Source organism: Clarias gariepinus, chromosome 7 (genome assembly GCF_024256425.1).
Source record: "Clarias gariepinus isolate MV-2021 ecotype Netherlands chromosome 7, CGAR_prim_01v2, whole genome shotgun sequence".
In the NCBI taxonomy this organism is placed as follows: Eukaryota; Metazoa; Chordata; class Actinopteri; order Siluriformes; family Clariidae; genus Clarias; species Clarias gariepinus.
In genome coordinates this window covers 31547587-31564636 of record NC_071106.1, presented here as the reverse complement: position 1 = coordinate 31564636, position 17050 = coordinate 31547587, and the positions used below count along the sequence as shown (strand labels likewise).

General features: G+C 40.2%; 1 protein-coding gene across 4 annotated transcripts in view; it reads left to right on the top strand.

Moving 5' to 3' along the window:
* sipa1l3 (signal-induced proliferation-associated 1 like 3) overlaps positions 1-17050 on the top strand; it is a 95623-nt gene that overhangs the window by 21111 nt on the left and 57462 nt on the right. For all 4 annotated transcript variants that reach the window (XM_053500199.1, XM_053500198.1, XM_053500201.1 and 1 more), the window contains exon 2: positions 13798-13873. The gene's annotated coding sequence lies outside the window, so the exon portion shown is untranslated. The remainder of the gene's footprint in view (positions 1-13797; positions 13874-17050) is intronic.

Here is a 17050-nt window from a genome sequence, read left to right as displayed (position 1 = left end):
CTGGGGCATTTATGCATGAGCCTTGTTTTGAAAAGACAGAAGTAGGGAGGAGGAAAAGGAGTAGCCCCAGCTGGTCAGTTAAAACCACAACATCCATGATCAAGGAAGTGCGTGTGTATGTGTGTGTGTGTGTATGTGGGGCGTCTCGTATATGCTGCGGTATATCTGGTTCCAGTCACGTCACAAAAGAGCCCTTTGATGCACAGGCAAGGTTGGCCTGGCTCTATGTGTGTGCATACTTTAACCCACTTCAGCACTTAAACTCCGTCCAGAGTCTCAGTGCTTTTAATCCCCTTTCCTCCAGCCATAATACTTAGTGTGTGTTTTGGTGTGTGTCTGAGACAGAGCGTGAATGGGAGAGTAAATGTGGCACATTTGTGTTAGCGCCTCCATTGACCGTTTCCTGGCAGTAAAAAAAAAAAAAAAAGTGTTAAGATGTCCCTGCCTAGTGTCTGAAGTTGCTCTGCATATTAACAAGACAGACCTGCTGAGTCACGCCTTAAGAAAGTATGTTTTCCCACACTGTGTTTTTTTTTCTCTTTTCCCCTTTTTTGGGGGGGGGAATTGGAACAACTAAGGGGACTTCCATGGGACATGAACCAATGTAACAGTGCTCCAGAGTTTAGGAAAGTTCCGAAGATGAATTGCCCCCAACCACAAGATGGACAACTCTTTAAAGTTCAGACCTCAGCTGCATGGTCATTCATGGTATTTTCAATTACCAGTCTGAGTTTAGTCAGTTTGCATCGCACCCTGGTCGTTTTGCCCCTTATTACAGCAATCACATTCTGGCACAGGACCAGAACACCATGGTCTCTGATCTAATACTAGTGTATTTCTAATACATCGCTTTTCCCAAAGTTAATGCTTTTTATGCACTAGGTGGATGGAAATATTCAATCATTAGTCACATGTAATTTGCAGCACAGTGAAATAATTTAGCAATACGAATGTAAATGCTTTGGCAAAATGAATGTAAATATTTGTTGAGCCAATGAAGCACCTTTTGAATCTTTTAATTTACAGTAATTTAAGGGCCTTGCTTAAGGGCTCAACATTGGCAGTTTGGCGGTGCTGGGGGCCCAAACTCCAAACTTTCTCATCAGTAACCCCAGAGCCTTAGCCGTTTGAGTCGCCACTTTAAAAGGATTATTTAATGAGTGGGGTATCTTGGGTTGTGTTTAGAAAAGCCATAATACCACTTCATAGTTTTACTGACAGTAAATTAGAAAAGAATTGGCAAAAAAATAACGTCTCTGTGCCTCTGTGTGAGGATAAAAAAACAATTATGATTGGTTCGAAGAATTCGGTCTCATCTATGATTGGTTGAAAACCTGGAGCACAAAGGTGGAGCTTAAATTATTGTGGTTTTAGTTCAGTTTTAGCACAGTATATTTCAAATTCTATGTTTACAATTACATTTATGATTATGATTAAGCTGATGATTATTTGTCTGATGTTAAGAAATCCCGCTATCTGCGTTATGATTCATTACATGAATTCAGGCTTATCTGATTATTTGGAAACCTATAGCGTGAATGCGGGACATAAATCGTATTTTTAGCAAGATCTAGATGTGTACGAGTTCCTCTGGGGTTATAAAATTACTTGTTTTTTTCTCTCTCTTTTATGATCTCTGTATGAATGTTTGCAGTTCAATAAAAAAAAAACCTTTTATTTTCAAATCCTTTTCTTTTTGCCATGTGTTAGAGGATCTGATGTCTGATATGTGTACTCTGATATCCAGTCCACCATTTTTGCTTTTATTGTCAAGACACTGTTCCTGTGTGATAGCTGTGTGATGTCCTGGTAGGGACGGAAATCACCAGGGAGCACCCGATATCATATCACGATGTGCAAGTGTCAAACCAAAGAATTGCGATGAATTACTGATTTGATAGTAATTCAGTAGTGAAGTGCTTACACAACAGTTCGTGACGTAAAATGGAAAAATATTATTACAGTGGAAAAAAAATTGCACTAGAATTTACTTTTAAACTTATGATGTGATTTTTTTTTTTTAATGGATAGATAAAGTACAGAAATGAAAAGTAACCTAGAGGTCATAAAGAGATCTGTCTCTGTGTATTTAGGATTCCAGCGTTATCCTTTAGACACATGATGCTAAACCGAGCCATGAGACGCAGACTGCACCAAGCGACCGAGCTGTGGAGCAGCAGGAACCCGAGATGTCCTGCATATTTTGTCCCACAAAATAAAAAAAAATTAATAAAAAAACCCAGAGAAAATGGAGCCTAGATCTGACTGATCGCTTACCCCAATAAAGCAAACCACTATGGAACTATTCTCTTGGCTAATTAAATTTTTGACCACATTAATACAGTGGCTTCAAGGCTAAAGGCTTGCTGGTATGCTGTGTGTTTTGTCCATGTCTCGTCGGGCTGTGGTTTAAACGTCATGTCGAATCACTGGCTTAGCGCTGGAAAAACCAGGGCTGGACATCTTTAATTTATTTATTTATTGACATTTTGTTTCTTTTCTTTTCTTCTTCTTTCTCTTCATCTCTGTCTGCCCTAACCACCCTGCCAGGCCAAACTGGCTGTCAATTACTGCCGGAGTTAGTAATTAACACGAGCTGCATTTCGGAAAGGAGAACAGAATGAAGGATTGAAGAGAAAGCTGTCTCCAGTTTTGTGTCTCCAGTGTTTTTCTCTTGAACTCACAGTGAAATGAAGTGTGTAGAATTCACCATGACCACTACACGCTTGTAGTTAATTGCGCTTAACAGTGGAGTTTTTTTCTTTGTGCTATCTTCTGAATGTCGAGCGTGCAAAAGAGCTGTCAAGTGTGTAATAATGGAGAGCGACACACTGACGCAGAGTGAACGCAGTGACAGGCACGAGGAGAACTGGATGACTGTGACTAATGGTTTTCATACAGCAGGCATGTGGCAGGGCTAGCTCGGTGGGTAAGTAGCAGCACTAGAGGCCGGGAGGTTGCGACTCCAGCTTGAATGATCTCTCAGACACTCAGCATGTCCAGGAAGTGCACTCGGAATCGAGTCATCTTCAAGCTACAATGTGAGCGGGCAAAAAAAACGTGGCAACATCATATTTACCTCAGTAAGCAAGAGCCGGCTAATAGGTCGAAACACAAACGTATTAAGACTGTGTCCAAGGTTCAAACCCCAGCACCACTAAGCTGCCACTGTTGGGGACCCTTAACAAGGGCCTTGAACCTTCAACTGTTCATGTGCGTAATGAGATAAATGCCTGATAACGAAAATGTAAATGATGATTCGATGTCACTTGTAGTAGAAGGTGACCTTCCTCAGACCTTCCTCGCGGATGCTCTCTTTTGTTGTTTTGTAATGTAGATTTCACCAAGGGCAGCTGAATTCATGAAACAAAGTAATGACTTGTGTGAGCTGGATGTTTGGTGTTTCATACAAGAGAGCAGGAGCTTCTTATGGTGTTATCTGGTTGGTCACGAGGGTGAGAGCTTGTAGTTTGTGCGCGCCCGTAGCCGCGTGTGAACACGGCAGCTGGCGTGGTGGTGGACATTCCAGCGAGGGCAGACTGTGTACCATCTGGGTCCAGTGTACTTCCAGTCTCCGTTTACGACCACACAGGCAGACTCGTACTCGGCATGAGTAGGCTTTGAGTTGTCAGAGGTGCTCTTATAGCGAATAAAGGGGCAGTGGTGGCTTAATCAGTCAAGGTTCTGGGTTTGAGCCCCAGCACCGCCACGCTATCTGCTCCATGTGACAAATAATTGAAGATTTTAGACCTTAAATCAACTCCATCTGACCAATCAGAAGTGATCAAGTGCACCAACCAAACTCTACAGCACAGATTTCAAAAATTATTTATCCAGTTAGCTATAATAATCCATCTTTCTTGGGCAGAGGAACGTGCCTGAGAAGAAAAACGCCGATATATTCAGGATCTTCTGGATCAGGCCTGGGAACATGTCCTGCTTAATACACAGCATAAAAGTGACCCAGCCTGGCTCTTTTCCCACTGGTACACTTCATTTATTTCCATCACCTTTTATCTCATTCTTCTACATGTCAACCAAAAACTATTTAATACTATTTAGTTTATCTTTTTTTTTTTTTTTTAATAGGATTTCTGGTTTGAATTTATAACATGCATAAGAATAACAGGGAAATTCTAAAGAAACACCCTCTCGAAATCCAGCGATCCCACGACACCAGGGCGATGTGTGGTCGCTGGGAAAGATCTGGAATGTTCTCAGTCGCTTTCAGCGCTTCATTTAGCTTGGCATTTTTCCCTCTCAGTGTTGTAAACTGCTGACATTAGCATTGTTTATATCAGAGCCTTCGAGACAGATCTGTATCAGGAGCTCTGGTTTGTGTTTGGGAGAAACCGTTCCGGGCTTTAGCGGGTCATAGCGTACTATAGGTTCGGGTGAACACAGCAGGTCAGCGAAGCCTCATATATCCATCCTCCCGGGTTGGGAAAGAAAACACAGAAAAGTCTCTGTATTAGACACTGTAATTCTGTTGTAGCTTTTTGGTCACATGACCAAGTTTAATGTATTGGGAGCTTTTTATGATGCGAGTAACATAGATAAATAACGAAGTTAAGTAAAAAATTAAGTAAAGTAAAAAAAAGTAAAACATTTTACACACAGCTTTTTTGTGAACACATAGACGACCTCTTTTTAAAAAATTTTGGAATCTGTGTGAATCAAACGATACATGAATCGCCACAAAAATGAACCACGATCTGAATTAACGCTCATGTATGTACACGTATAACTAAACTTAGTGACACTTAGAGAAACTACTACAGTAACACAAACACTATGTTCTGCATGACTACTAATAATGTCACAAAATATGGCACCAAATCTGTCTTTAATGTTTTTCATGTTCCTTTGTAAAATAGATGAATGAAAGAGGTTCCTCTCATGAGCTTATTTTCTGATTAAATTGTTAGCACACGTGTGTTAATTTCAATGAATACGAGAAGTTGTAGCATTTATACGTATGCTGTCAGCATTAACAAGTTAAAGCTTGTAATAAATTCTAATAAGTTCTTAAAGTGTTAAAATTATTTAAAAATGAAAACAATTTCAAAACCCTCTATTGTCCTTAAGGAGACACAGGATACATCTCGCCAGGCAAATTGCAAAACCGGATATCAGAGATGTGCAAACAAACACAGTTCTGAGAACACTTCTAGTTTTGAGTCCTGTTAGATTGAATCAGTTCTGCGGTTCTACAACTGTCCCCAGAGCTGTCTCCATTTGTGCTTTTCCAACCTCAGATTTAAGATTTTGTCCAATCAGACATGCCGTGTGTTACTTTAAGGAAGTACAGACCCATCCTCAGAAAGCACATTTCATTGATGAATATTGGGATTTGAATGTGTTAGCATTAACTGTAGAAAATGAAAGGTACACGTGTGTGTGTTTGTGTTAACGTTCAATATTTTTATTAATATTTTACTGACAGCTGTAGTTTATAAATAATTGTTTAATTAAGCACAAGTAAAGCATTGGACTAATTAGTGTATTGAACGTTTATTATGAAACCACAGTTACAGGTTTTCATGTATTTTTATTTATTTGTTTGTTTTTTTTTCCAGAATAAAAACAAATAAGTAGAGTAGAGTAGAAACCAAACTTGTGACAAGGGAACTGTAGAAATGCCGTACCCTGCAAAGTCACACTATAAGAGCTGTAAGCTCTATAGAATGTGCCATGGCAAGTTTTTATGCACTCATTGCTTAATTGCATCGTACGTGATTTACATAAAATAAAATAAGTCTCAATTCATGTATAATTTTTCAATTGCCATTAGCGCAGAAATCATTTAGAGCGGTCATCTGTCGCAATTCCACACGCTAGTATGAGCATAGAGTAAGACTTAATGGCTTTTTAATGTCTTTCATTGTCGCAGCATTGAGCGGGCTCGAATACAAACGCACACACTGTACACACAGACAGTTGGGAGTCTGCCTGCTCGCAGTCAATATTTGCCTTTGTAAGTTTCTGCCTTCTGGCATGGGAACAAACGACCAATGGATGACTGGCTAGCAAGGAACGAAAGAGAAAGAGTGCACGCGGGGAGGGTGATCCCATCTTGCCCTTCCTTTTAAACAGCGTCTTCATTACAATAGTGTCTTGTTCCTAACGTTCTTTCATTAAATCAAAACTGTTACTGTTCACGAATTTGCTTTGGTTTAAAAGAAGTTATAGGAAACTTCTTAGTTTCCTAAGAATGTCAGTGAAGTTAAAGCACTGACGTTACTGTTACTGGACAGTAATCACCCTACTAGCTTTGTTTCCTGTAACAGTACACACCAAAAGATACAGTATGCGGATTTATAACCAAGTCGTACACCCTATAGAGTATGTACATGCATTATTTTAACAGTATCTTCTGCAGCTTTCTCAGTCGTGATCGTTGAGGTGTTGTAGACGGTTTGGGACTAGGCCACCCAGCGGGCCCGCTGCTCTCCCGGTTTTTCTGCTCCGTCCATCTGGCGTTCAGTGAATAAGGGAGGAAGAAGGGGAAGACTGTGGTTACAGCACAGCTCGCAAAGAGTTGCTGAGTCTTATAAACTTAAGGGCTTAGGGATGCTTTGAAGTGTGCTGCTCGAGCCGTGCGGAAATCTGTCCTTCCCTTGTGCTCACGTTGCTGCATGTGGAAACACCGATGACTGAGAGAGAGCTGCTTCCCACGTGAGCCCGATCGAGCCATGGCCTGGATCTGTCACATACGCCATGTCCAAACACACAGCTCCTCTTCGTCACATAGGGGGCACGGCCCAGGTTGTTTAGAACGTTTCCAGAACGTGACACTATACAGTTGAAGACAAATGACAACATCATCTCTGTGACGGAGGTTACACTAATTGTCATTAAAGTCAACGTGTCCTAAATCGAACCTTGCGTTTTAGGTTTGTTAAAGCCTAAGGGCTGAGCTTTCTAGCAGACGTTAATAACTCATTTGGAGCATATGCTAAATATAATTTTTTATTTTTCCTCCCGTGTTGTTGGCCCAGCAAGGGGTTCTCTCATTTCTGTAACAGTGGTGGAGGCAGTGCTGGGACCCTCGCTTCTTTCTCATCCTGGCCTTGGGACAGACAATAGTGGAATGATTTTGTGTGGGCAGAGCATTAAGAGCCTTGTCCAAGCACCCAGAACTTCAACCACCTGAGGTACCACTGCCTAGACTGTGACATTCCACACTACATCATCACAGTATATTGTACATTGTGTCATGTTGTCACGTTGCTGCTCCTGTTTGCACATTTGCACGTGCACTTTGTTGTCTCGTGTTATCTTTTGTATTGTAATGTCTTTTGTATAGTACTTTTAGAATAGTTTTTAATCATTCATGGTGTCAATTTGGTTTGTCTTAGATAGTCAGCTAATTAGGTGTCCTAGTTAACTAGTTAGTTTCTGTTGATTTATGTTGCATGTATGTAGCAACTCCGTTCTGGATGACAGCGTTTTGGTTCACCGTGTACTGAACAGTATATGGTTGAAATGACAATAAACCCCACTTGACTTAATGTGGACTAATTTAGACGTCCTCTTTGTGAGGCTCCACTAGTTCTATAATTTGCAACATCTAGATCAGACTCAAGATCGTATAATATTGGTGCTGATCTCTCTAGTGTACGCTAGTTTTCTTCATTTGAAAGTTGTGCTAGATCAGACCCTAGCTTAAAATTTAATCTTACAGATTAATTTTTGTAGTGTGCACTCTTTACTCATTTGGAACATGTCCTCAGTCTAATGCTGTAGTTTTAGGGTGTTTTCACATTAGGGCCCTAGGATCGTTTCTGAGAAAAAAACCTCTGAAAATCCATGTGTGCGCACGTGTAGTATGCGCCAATCTCATCCTCTGACCTTCAGAGCTATCTATATAAATAAGTGGGGGGTTTTTGTCCGTGCATTGGTTATACTTCCTGCGGGAATTTGAAAACCTGTTTGTCTCATGCTCCGAAACCGTGAAGCGTCAAACATATCTTGAGCGGTACAAGGTGAGGGCGTGTAAACTACTCAAACTGAGATGTTATGTTATGCGCTCAAATACAAATGTTGAGTAAATGAACAGTTATGTGCTGGATTTAGTAATCTACTTAAAAAATATACATATAGTTGCAAACAACGATGACGGGCCCAAGCACCCTGCGCCATCGCCACCCAGGTCCACCGAACAACCTGTCTTTTATTTGAGCTTGTTAAAACCTACAAAAAGCCATCGCCGCCCGGGTGCACCGCACATGTCAGCTTGGGCCCTAAATATTTGCCGTGTCAACTGTGCGTGTGCGTCTGTGTGAGAGAGACATGTGTGAGTGTTAACATTTGTGATGTGTACGTGTGTAGAAGAGGCCGCAGAAGCTGGAAAAAAAGCATCACACTGATGTTCCTCAGTGTGATGTCGCTGAACGTGTCACTCAATATAATGCCATACAGAAATTTATAAGCCCAGGACATGCAGTGCGAAAGTTGTTCGGCTCAATGAGCTCTAAATGTATACGAGTTTCGTGTGCCTATGTGAAAGTGTGTATGAGCTATCCAGCAAAATCCTAATGGCAGCAGATTCCAACCTGCCTGCCAATTTTCATGAGTTTTTGAGCATGTTAAGATGCCCAAAAAGGCCAAAAGGGTGGGGAAAAATACATAACCCTTAGGAAAACAAGAGGGTCCTGCACACCCTATAGTGAGCTACTAATAAGCTACTTGCTCAATGTAAACAAACATCTGCACCAAGAGATATTAATTAGAAAATCTAAACTGAATGAACTGAATATTTTTACTAGTCTTTTTAAGTCGTTTTTATCCCTTCTGCTTTTTTAATTTCTAATCTGTGGTTCATTCTCCGATTACCAAACATGAAGTGTATTTGGCTGATGACAAAAGAAGTCCAACTTAGCGTAAATTGACATAAGATACTGATCTTTACAAAATTTTACTTCTTTGTAATAAAAAAAAAAGACAGTCAGACGTATGTGGACTTCAACTTGTGTCACTGATTACATTAAAGCTGATCAGCTTATTTTTAGCTTTAACGCTAGTAGCCGATAAAGTAGTAAGACACGAGAGCGTTACTCATGACACGATATTTAAAGACATATCAGTTATTTTTCTGCTTCTCTTGCGTTTAATGGTGGCTCACTAACCAATTAGGTGGGTGCTGCCACCTGCTGTATGGGAGAGCGTGAATACGCAAGCGTACCTGAGAATGAAGAGCAAAAACACGAGTCACTCATTTGAAAGATTTGCTACATCAGGCCATGTAGCTTAAGACTGAATATTTCAGGTGAATTTTGTGTCCGTCTTTGTAGTGTAGGCTTGTTACTGATCTGGAACACCCGGTATATTAAGGTTGCATGAAGTGAATGAATTTGATACTTGTTTTTGTAGTATAAACTTGACAGTTATTTGGAACATGTCCTAAATTAAACACTCAAACATCTTAAAATAATAAATGTTGATGGATTTGATGCATACCTTTTGTAGTGTACACTATTTACTCATTTGGAACACACTCTGCATTCTAAATGTGACACTGTGGTCTAAGATAAATGATCTGGACTAGTTCAGAAGTGCTCTTTGACATACTGAAGAGTCCAACTCAACCGGTTATTTAATCTGGAGAATGACCAAACGTTGCATCTCAAGATCATCAGATAAATGATAGAAACTCACGAAAGCATTCAGAGTATGAGGAAACGTGTGCGAGGCTGATAAACATGCAGCGGACGTTTCAATGGCTGTACACAAAATGAGTGCCTTTACAGCCATATGCCGTGTTTATTTCTCAAGCTGGTATTGTGATAATGCTTAGGGAACTATATTGTTTTGGCATTTACGTGTTTTATTTCTCTCTACAGTGGCTATTAAATTATTTCTTTTTTTTTTTTGTATCCTGCTCTTTTTATTTCCTTTGTATATGATCACGTTAACCAATATGCATCAAACACACAGAAAAAGTCAGTGTTTCAATTACGTAAACACACGGACATGGACACGCATAGCTCAGCAGCACCTGGGTGTGTAAATAATTTACCCACATCCAGACATTGTAGCTGATGTTTGTTATAGCACTGTTACTGCCTGATCAAGCAGGGCAGGATGAACAATCAAACATTCTCCGTATGAGGCACCAAACAATTACCAAGGCAAGATTGATGACATTATTATCAGAATGCAATATTTATGATGTTGAAGCATACTTAAAAAAAACAACAACTAAAATTTGTATAGACACGTATAGACACGTGTAGACGTTTAATATCCACTGGAGCTCTCTTTCCTAGTCACTCTGGTTAAACCACTTGAGTAAAAAAAATAAGGCTCTGTTGTTGGAGGGTATCTTATCTACTTACCATTTTGTATTTAAAGTAAAAACTTTATATAGAGTATTTAATATAGGGTAAAAGCAGATAATGACCCCAGAAGTAATTGAAAGGCTTATGAACGTGTACATCTCATATTTCTCATGTGTTTATTAGTTTCCGAAATCTCTCTTTGCCAGCACGATGCTTGCAAGAGCTTTATAATAATTGTTACTAATATTTAAATACCTCCAATTTAGTCTTTCCTGGGGCCTCATGTACAAAGACTTGCGTTGAATTCATACTAAAACATTGCGTATGGACAAAGCTGTAAATGTACAGCTGTACGCAGTGTTTCATACATCCGATTTTTTTACTGCGTACGCGGAATCCCACGCATATTCTCTTTGTCCATCCGAATTAACGTGAAATTAAGCACACGTGCACGAGCGCAAAACCCCTCCCTGCCTCCTCCTCCGTATAAATATGGTAATACCTCCACTTTGGCAAAACCAAACGAAAAAGCGAAGGGCAAAAACGAGCAAGAAGAGAAACTTCACAGAATGTGAATTGGAGGTGCTCCTATCGGAGGTAGACCAGAGGAAAACTTTGTTATTTGCAAGTTTGTCCTCCGGAATTAATAACAAAAAAAAAATAAAAAAAAACTTGTGCTGGAATAATACCTTTAAATACATCACTCACTAAGAAGCCACCCATCGCGCACCCTGCCACCTTGGAGCCTCATCCCAACCATGCTGTTTGTGAGGATGAATGAATCATGAGTTGTCCCAGGCCACCTTGCCACAATATTTGTTAGGCGCATTTGAGCATCACATATTATTTGCACATTTATTAATTGGAAATGTTTCCGATTCACGTATGCAAATTCGACTTCAGATGGTGCCTTTATAGCAATGTGCGTGCAGTCGATCGCTTCGATTACATTAGGAAAACTGGCGATCGCTGCAAATTACGCTTTAATGTTTGGCTGGTCAACTGCATGGTATGGAAACCTTATATACCTGCTAGACATGCGGATAATCCCGTCCCATACAGCTGGCATTGCACGGCTCAAAGACTACTGGCTTAACCCCGAGGGGTCTGCCAGTTTCCTTTGGAAAGAACCAGTTGCCAGGAAACCAAGCGTTGTCAGCACCTGTAAGGGAACTGGTAATGCCTGGCTCCTCGCTGTCTCTCTTTCCAAATTTGGACTCAACTCAGCACAGAGCTCCAAGAGGATAGCTCTTGGAAATCTGAAACGGATAATAAGCCAGTCATCATCGTGGGCCAGAAAATCACTGTGATCCCTAAAAACGTGTCCCTTCGGATTCGGCCACTGACAATGTCCTCTAATAAGGCCAACACTGCCATTGCCATAGACTAAGGGTTGTATACATTTGTAAATGCTTTTATATGTTATAAATCACATAATTGGTAGAAAAATATTATGTCAATTAACCCATTTTATCAATTATAAATTAATAGCAATGTTTTTCACGTGTTGGTGCGATTCTTTGTAGTGTGTAATGTAACATAATTGCCTCTAGGAGTCGCCAACGGAAATAAAACAAACACACACAAGAAATACACGTACGCCAGACATGAAGTTGGCGTGGAAGAACGCACATTCTCACGGTAATTTCACTGTTAGTAAATCCGACCGCGAGCGTGAAAACTGGCGTAAGCAAAGTTTTTGTGCGTACGCAGCGTTGATACATGAGGCCCCTGGTCACCAAAACCCTACCTACCGTACCCTTATCATCTGGGGCCCGTGTCACGTCAATAGCAAACTGGTTCTGGTCTTTGAATTTCAACTTAGCTAGCCAAAATTAGCACCTCACCCTCAACTGCTCAGATGTGTAATAGGATTAAAATGTAAGTCGCCTTATATAAGGCTGACTGCCAAATGCTAAAAAGGAAATGGTAGAAATTAAGACTTCTGCCACCCTGTTTTGTGGAACCTTGGATTACAAGCATAATTTGGGCTCAGGAAGTTTGAAAAGTTTCCTGGATAAAAAAAAAAAAAATTGTAGGAACAGAAAGGGGAAACCACTTACCAATTCCAAACTAAATGCTATGATCAACGAATAAGTTATTGCGATGTTTTCACGCAGTGGCTATGTAAAATAATATTGAGCATGCTCAAAGTTGTACCAAACTCTGGTACCAAGACGTTCCAAACTCTGACAACCTTCTTGACAATCTCTCCTACTTCCTTACCCCTTTTCCACTGCTCTGGTTCCTGTGCCGGTTCCCAATTTTGGAACCAGTGCCGCGCTTTTCCACAGAAAAAAATTGGTGCCAGTGCTCTAAAATAAGCACCGAACCGGCCTCTAAACTCTGCTGGTCTAGTCGCAAGAACCCGTGACGTCATGAGCGATGGGCGGAGTTATAGGAAGCGTTTAAAAAAAATGGCGGAGACCCAAAGTCCGTTAATGTGGAGCGCGGACGTATGAGAAAATAAGAGAAGAACTACAAACAACCGACCAAATAGTGAATAAACTAGTTGTTTATGTCGATCTCTTTCAACGGTTATAACACGTTGAGTAAGCTGCATTTGAATACTAAAATGAATTTTTATAGTTTGGATAAAAACTGTAAACTGGCTTCGGCCATGTTCGTTTCTGTTTAGTGTGCGTGGCCTGTGACGTATTATCATACAGCTTTCGCTGAGCTCCTGTCTAGTGTAAATGCGGGCCGGTTCTCGGTGGTTTCCAGTCCAGCACCGGCCAAGCACCAGAACCGGCACCTGGTACCTGTGATCTCGAGATTTTACCTGTTCGCGGTTCAATCCAGGAATGTGGCATTACAAGACTTTTTAAGAGCATGCAAACAAAAAAACATTCTTAGAAAAGAATATCAACTAGGGCTGTAGCTATAAATATTCAATAGCTACAGCCCTAGTTGTTATTGAACATGAGCTTTCTTATCATGAAAGAGCTTTTCATCTTCATGTTTTGTCCTAGTAGCAGTTTGCACAGGCAGGCATTATCAGGGCGGTGTGTAGGAAATTAATGAAAGCTGCTGATCACTAATTAATGAAAGCTGCTGATCACTACTGGGATTTGAGCGGCGCTATGTACTGCCACGCTTTCTTAAAGTAGTTCAGTAGCATGTGCGTTTTCCTACTCTAGGTTCTCCTTGCCCCCTCTTTCTCTCTCGGGTTTGCTTTTCCTCTTCACATTTTTCTTTTTCCTCCCACTTTCCTTCTTCCCACTCCAGTCTCCATCGCCGGGGCTCAGGTAGTTATTAGGGTCACGGCCGCATACCAGCTGATCCCAAAAGCTGCACGGGGGGTGCTTGAAGGAAATAAGCTGAAGCGGCGTCAGGAATGCTGTGAACGTTCTTTTTATGTTTATCTGTACGGTTTACCTATCAGTTCCCTCTATGTTGCACGTCTTTTGGCCATGTCTCTCCCAGCTGTCATAACACTCAGTGTTATCTCAGCATATTTGCATGCACATAACAATTATTTCTAATCAATGTGTGTTTTTTATTTGTGTTGCAGAAGAACAGCGGATCAAAATCCCAGATGTCCAGAAGCCATGAGGCCAAGTGGACTGACTGGAGTTCTCTGAGGATGTGTACGTATTTAAGTATTGATGACAAAATGTTGCAGGATTGAAAATTAAGAGCTGTTACAATAGTATAGCATAAAGCCTTAATTTACACTATAATTTAAAATCTCCTGCTGATTGAGAAACTATTATATCATTTAGACCATGGATTTTATTCATATTTACATTTATTCTTTTGAGCAATGATTTTATCTGAGCGAGGCAGAATCTAGTCCAGGCATAAAGCTAAGAAGTAAATGGGGTTCAAATGTAATTTTCAAATGTATTCAGCTAGCCAGGACAAATATGGGAGGTTTTTTCCTAATGCATCAATATCGTTTTCGTCCATATGAGTACTTCAGGTCGATTCTGATCCCAATAAAATAATAATAATAATAATAAAAAAAGACGCTAAGTATTGTGGCATCGTGGAACATTTCATTTAGCTCTTTTTATGTTTTCCCGGGTTTTGAATCTGTGGCCATGAAAAGCAAAATGTGTCCAGGCTGCTCAACCAGTTTTTTTGTTATGGTGTGTAGCTAGTTAAGTTTTAGATACAGTGGATGGAGTTAGGGTTTAGGTGAAAAAGCAATCAAGAACAACATAAAAACCCCAAAAGCGTGTGATCATCAAGAACAGTTTTCTGAGCTAAGAGCAGCTATATTTCACTCACATAGCGTTTTCATGAAACATTTTTCCATCCTAGCCAGCATTTAAAACTCTTCATTTCAGATTTATAGTGAAGCTGGTTTATGAGGCTACTTGTATCATACTTGCTGTGGTTCATCCTTGTTATATTTTAAATGATGCAGTTTGTAATCTGTGCTGTAATGTTTCCTGATTGCAGTCATTCTCTTCTTGTCTGTTCATTAGTCTAGCTGATATCATTGCGGTACGGTGGGTTTACAGTATTGGATTGATACTGGTATTAAATGGATGCATCTCTCATTTAAGGGGACCTATTATGCAAAAATAATGTTCTGATGAGTCTTCAGTGTGCATGTACAAACAACAGATGTGGTCAAAAGACCCTGCTTTTTGTTCTTTTTCCATTTTAGTATTAGGGCCCAAATAAGCCAATTAGATCTCACCACTAATGTGATCTCGTATCAGAAGATCCGCTTCTCTCGGCTCGTTGCTCGACTCTGCTGTCCTCGGGCAGGGCGTTGCTTGTGAGATAGGCAGAGCTCCTTTACATAAACATTGAAACAGCAAATTTGAAGAAAGAGTGCGGTGAGGGGTATTTCAGCTAGAGCATCAACAAACACACACACAGTTTAAGGGATCTCTGAGACTTCTGTTAACTTAAAATGTTGAGGAAATAGTAAAATACGGGCCTTTAAAACTGCACTTTTACGGACCTTTAAAAGGGCCTTTACACACACAAGCTTTTGATCTGAGAATCGAGAGACACTGTTGGTCAAAACTAACTGTAGTGCTGCAAAAATGCAAAACCTCATGGATATTTAAATAAAGAAAATGGAGAAAAAACACTGGATACATTCACAAAATGTTTTTAAACTAGTTAATGTTATACTTGGATTGGAAATTATTACAAACTTTAACTTTTTTCAGTTTTTAGATGTACCATTCTGTCAACTCTGTCTTTTTATCCTGTCTTTTCTGATTGTTTAATTATGTGCAGTGCAAACCCAAACAAACAAAAAGTATAAATTTTAATTTCGATTCAGACATAGCAAATGGACTAATAGGTGTTAAAGCTCTCAGAAAAATCACACACTCATCTTACACCATGCCAGTGGTGAATAATCATTAGGACGTTCTTAGACGGTTTCTGATATGACAGGCGCAGAAGGATGCCTTTCTGAAGCAGCTCTTCAGCCTATAGTTTGGTGTCATTGTTGGTCATTTTGTTTTAGAAGAAATTCGGATTATAATTATACATTCATAAATTTAACGTACACTTATAAAGCTGCTTTAGCTTTCTTTGATCAGTGAGTGTAAAACCAAAGCATTTTAAAACCAGATAATCGTGTTAAACGTGTGGGTTTAAGCCATGACCTCAGTGTGTTTTTACGGCTAGTTAACATGCTGCTAATGTAAAACTGTGTTGTTGTTTTTTCCCTCCCTCGAACACTTGTACTCAAGGTCTCCGCTACCCCGAACTCACAACGTAAACCCGCCGAGTTAGCACCGCGCTAATCTGCTTAATTGTGACCCCATATTGTCTCCGCGGTAAAAGAGTATATCTATAATCCTCAGCGTTCTTTACACCATGTTTTTGTATCCCACTCCAGGATCCAGTTTGTAATAATTTTTCTTACAAAGCACCCATTAGCTCACCCTCCTGAGTATACAGAGCCTCATCAGAGAGCCCAGCACACAGAGAACAGATATCATCAGTCTGAAGACGTTTATTCAGCTCCGTAGCAGCCTACAGATTTCAAAGCGCTTTAGACAAACAAGAGAAAGAGGAGAGGAGGAGGAACGGTCAGACACTCTTTGTGCAAGCATACAGTAACATCTCTTTCTCATCTTGCTCGTCCCTCCTGTTTCTCCACCTCCGTCTGACCCCAGACTGCAGTTGTCTGTGTGTGTGTGTGTGTGTGTGTGTGTGTGTGTGTGTGTGTGTGTGTGTGTGTGTGAGAGAGAGAGAGCGAGAGAGAGTGAGAGTCAATCCAGTTCTGGATTCTGTTTTTCATGCACTGGGAAAATGGATTACGAATGACAGGATTGGGAGTGGGAGGCTTCGTCCTGTCCACTTTCCGCATGAGTTATAAGCTCTTTATCTGCTTTATCTCTTCTCATAGCCGATTAATGCCTGCCAAGTTATCATCCCAAGCTATTAATCGACGGCTAATGCAAGATATGTCACCACCGGACGGTGTACATCTGCTAGGCTGAACTGGCAACAAATGTTTTGCTGTGCAGTTTTGGGGGGAAATTGGAATCGTGTGAGAAGTATTACTCTTACCACTAAGAATGTCGATTATTTTATAACAACAGCACATCATTAAATCACAGCACCTTTGCCAGCAACTGCAATTTCCCATTATTAATAAATGGCATGCCATGTTTTTAATAATTAATGATAAAAAGCACATTTTCTTTAAACAGTTCTAGCAGCATACTCGCAATAGGGTAGTTATGGAAAACTAATTAATCATGCAGCCAAAAAAGTAAAAAAAATCTTTGTTTAAAAACAAGGCTGATAAAAACAGTGTTTTTTAAGATTACTGTATG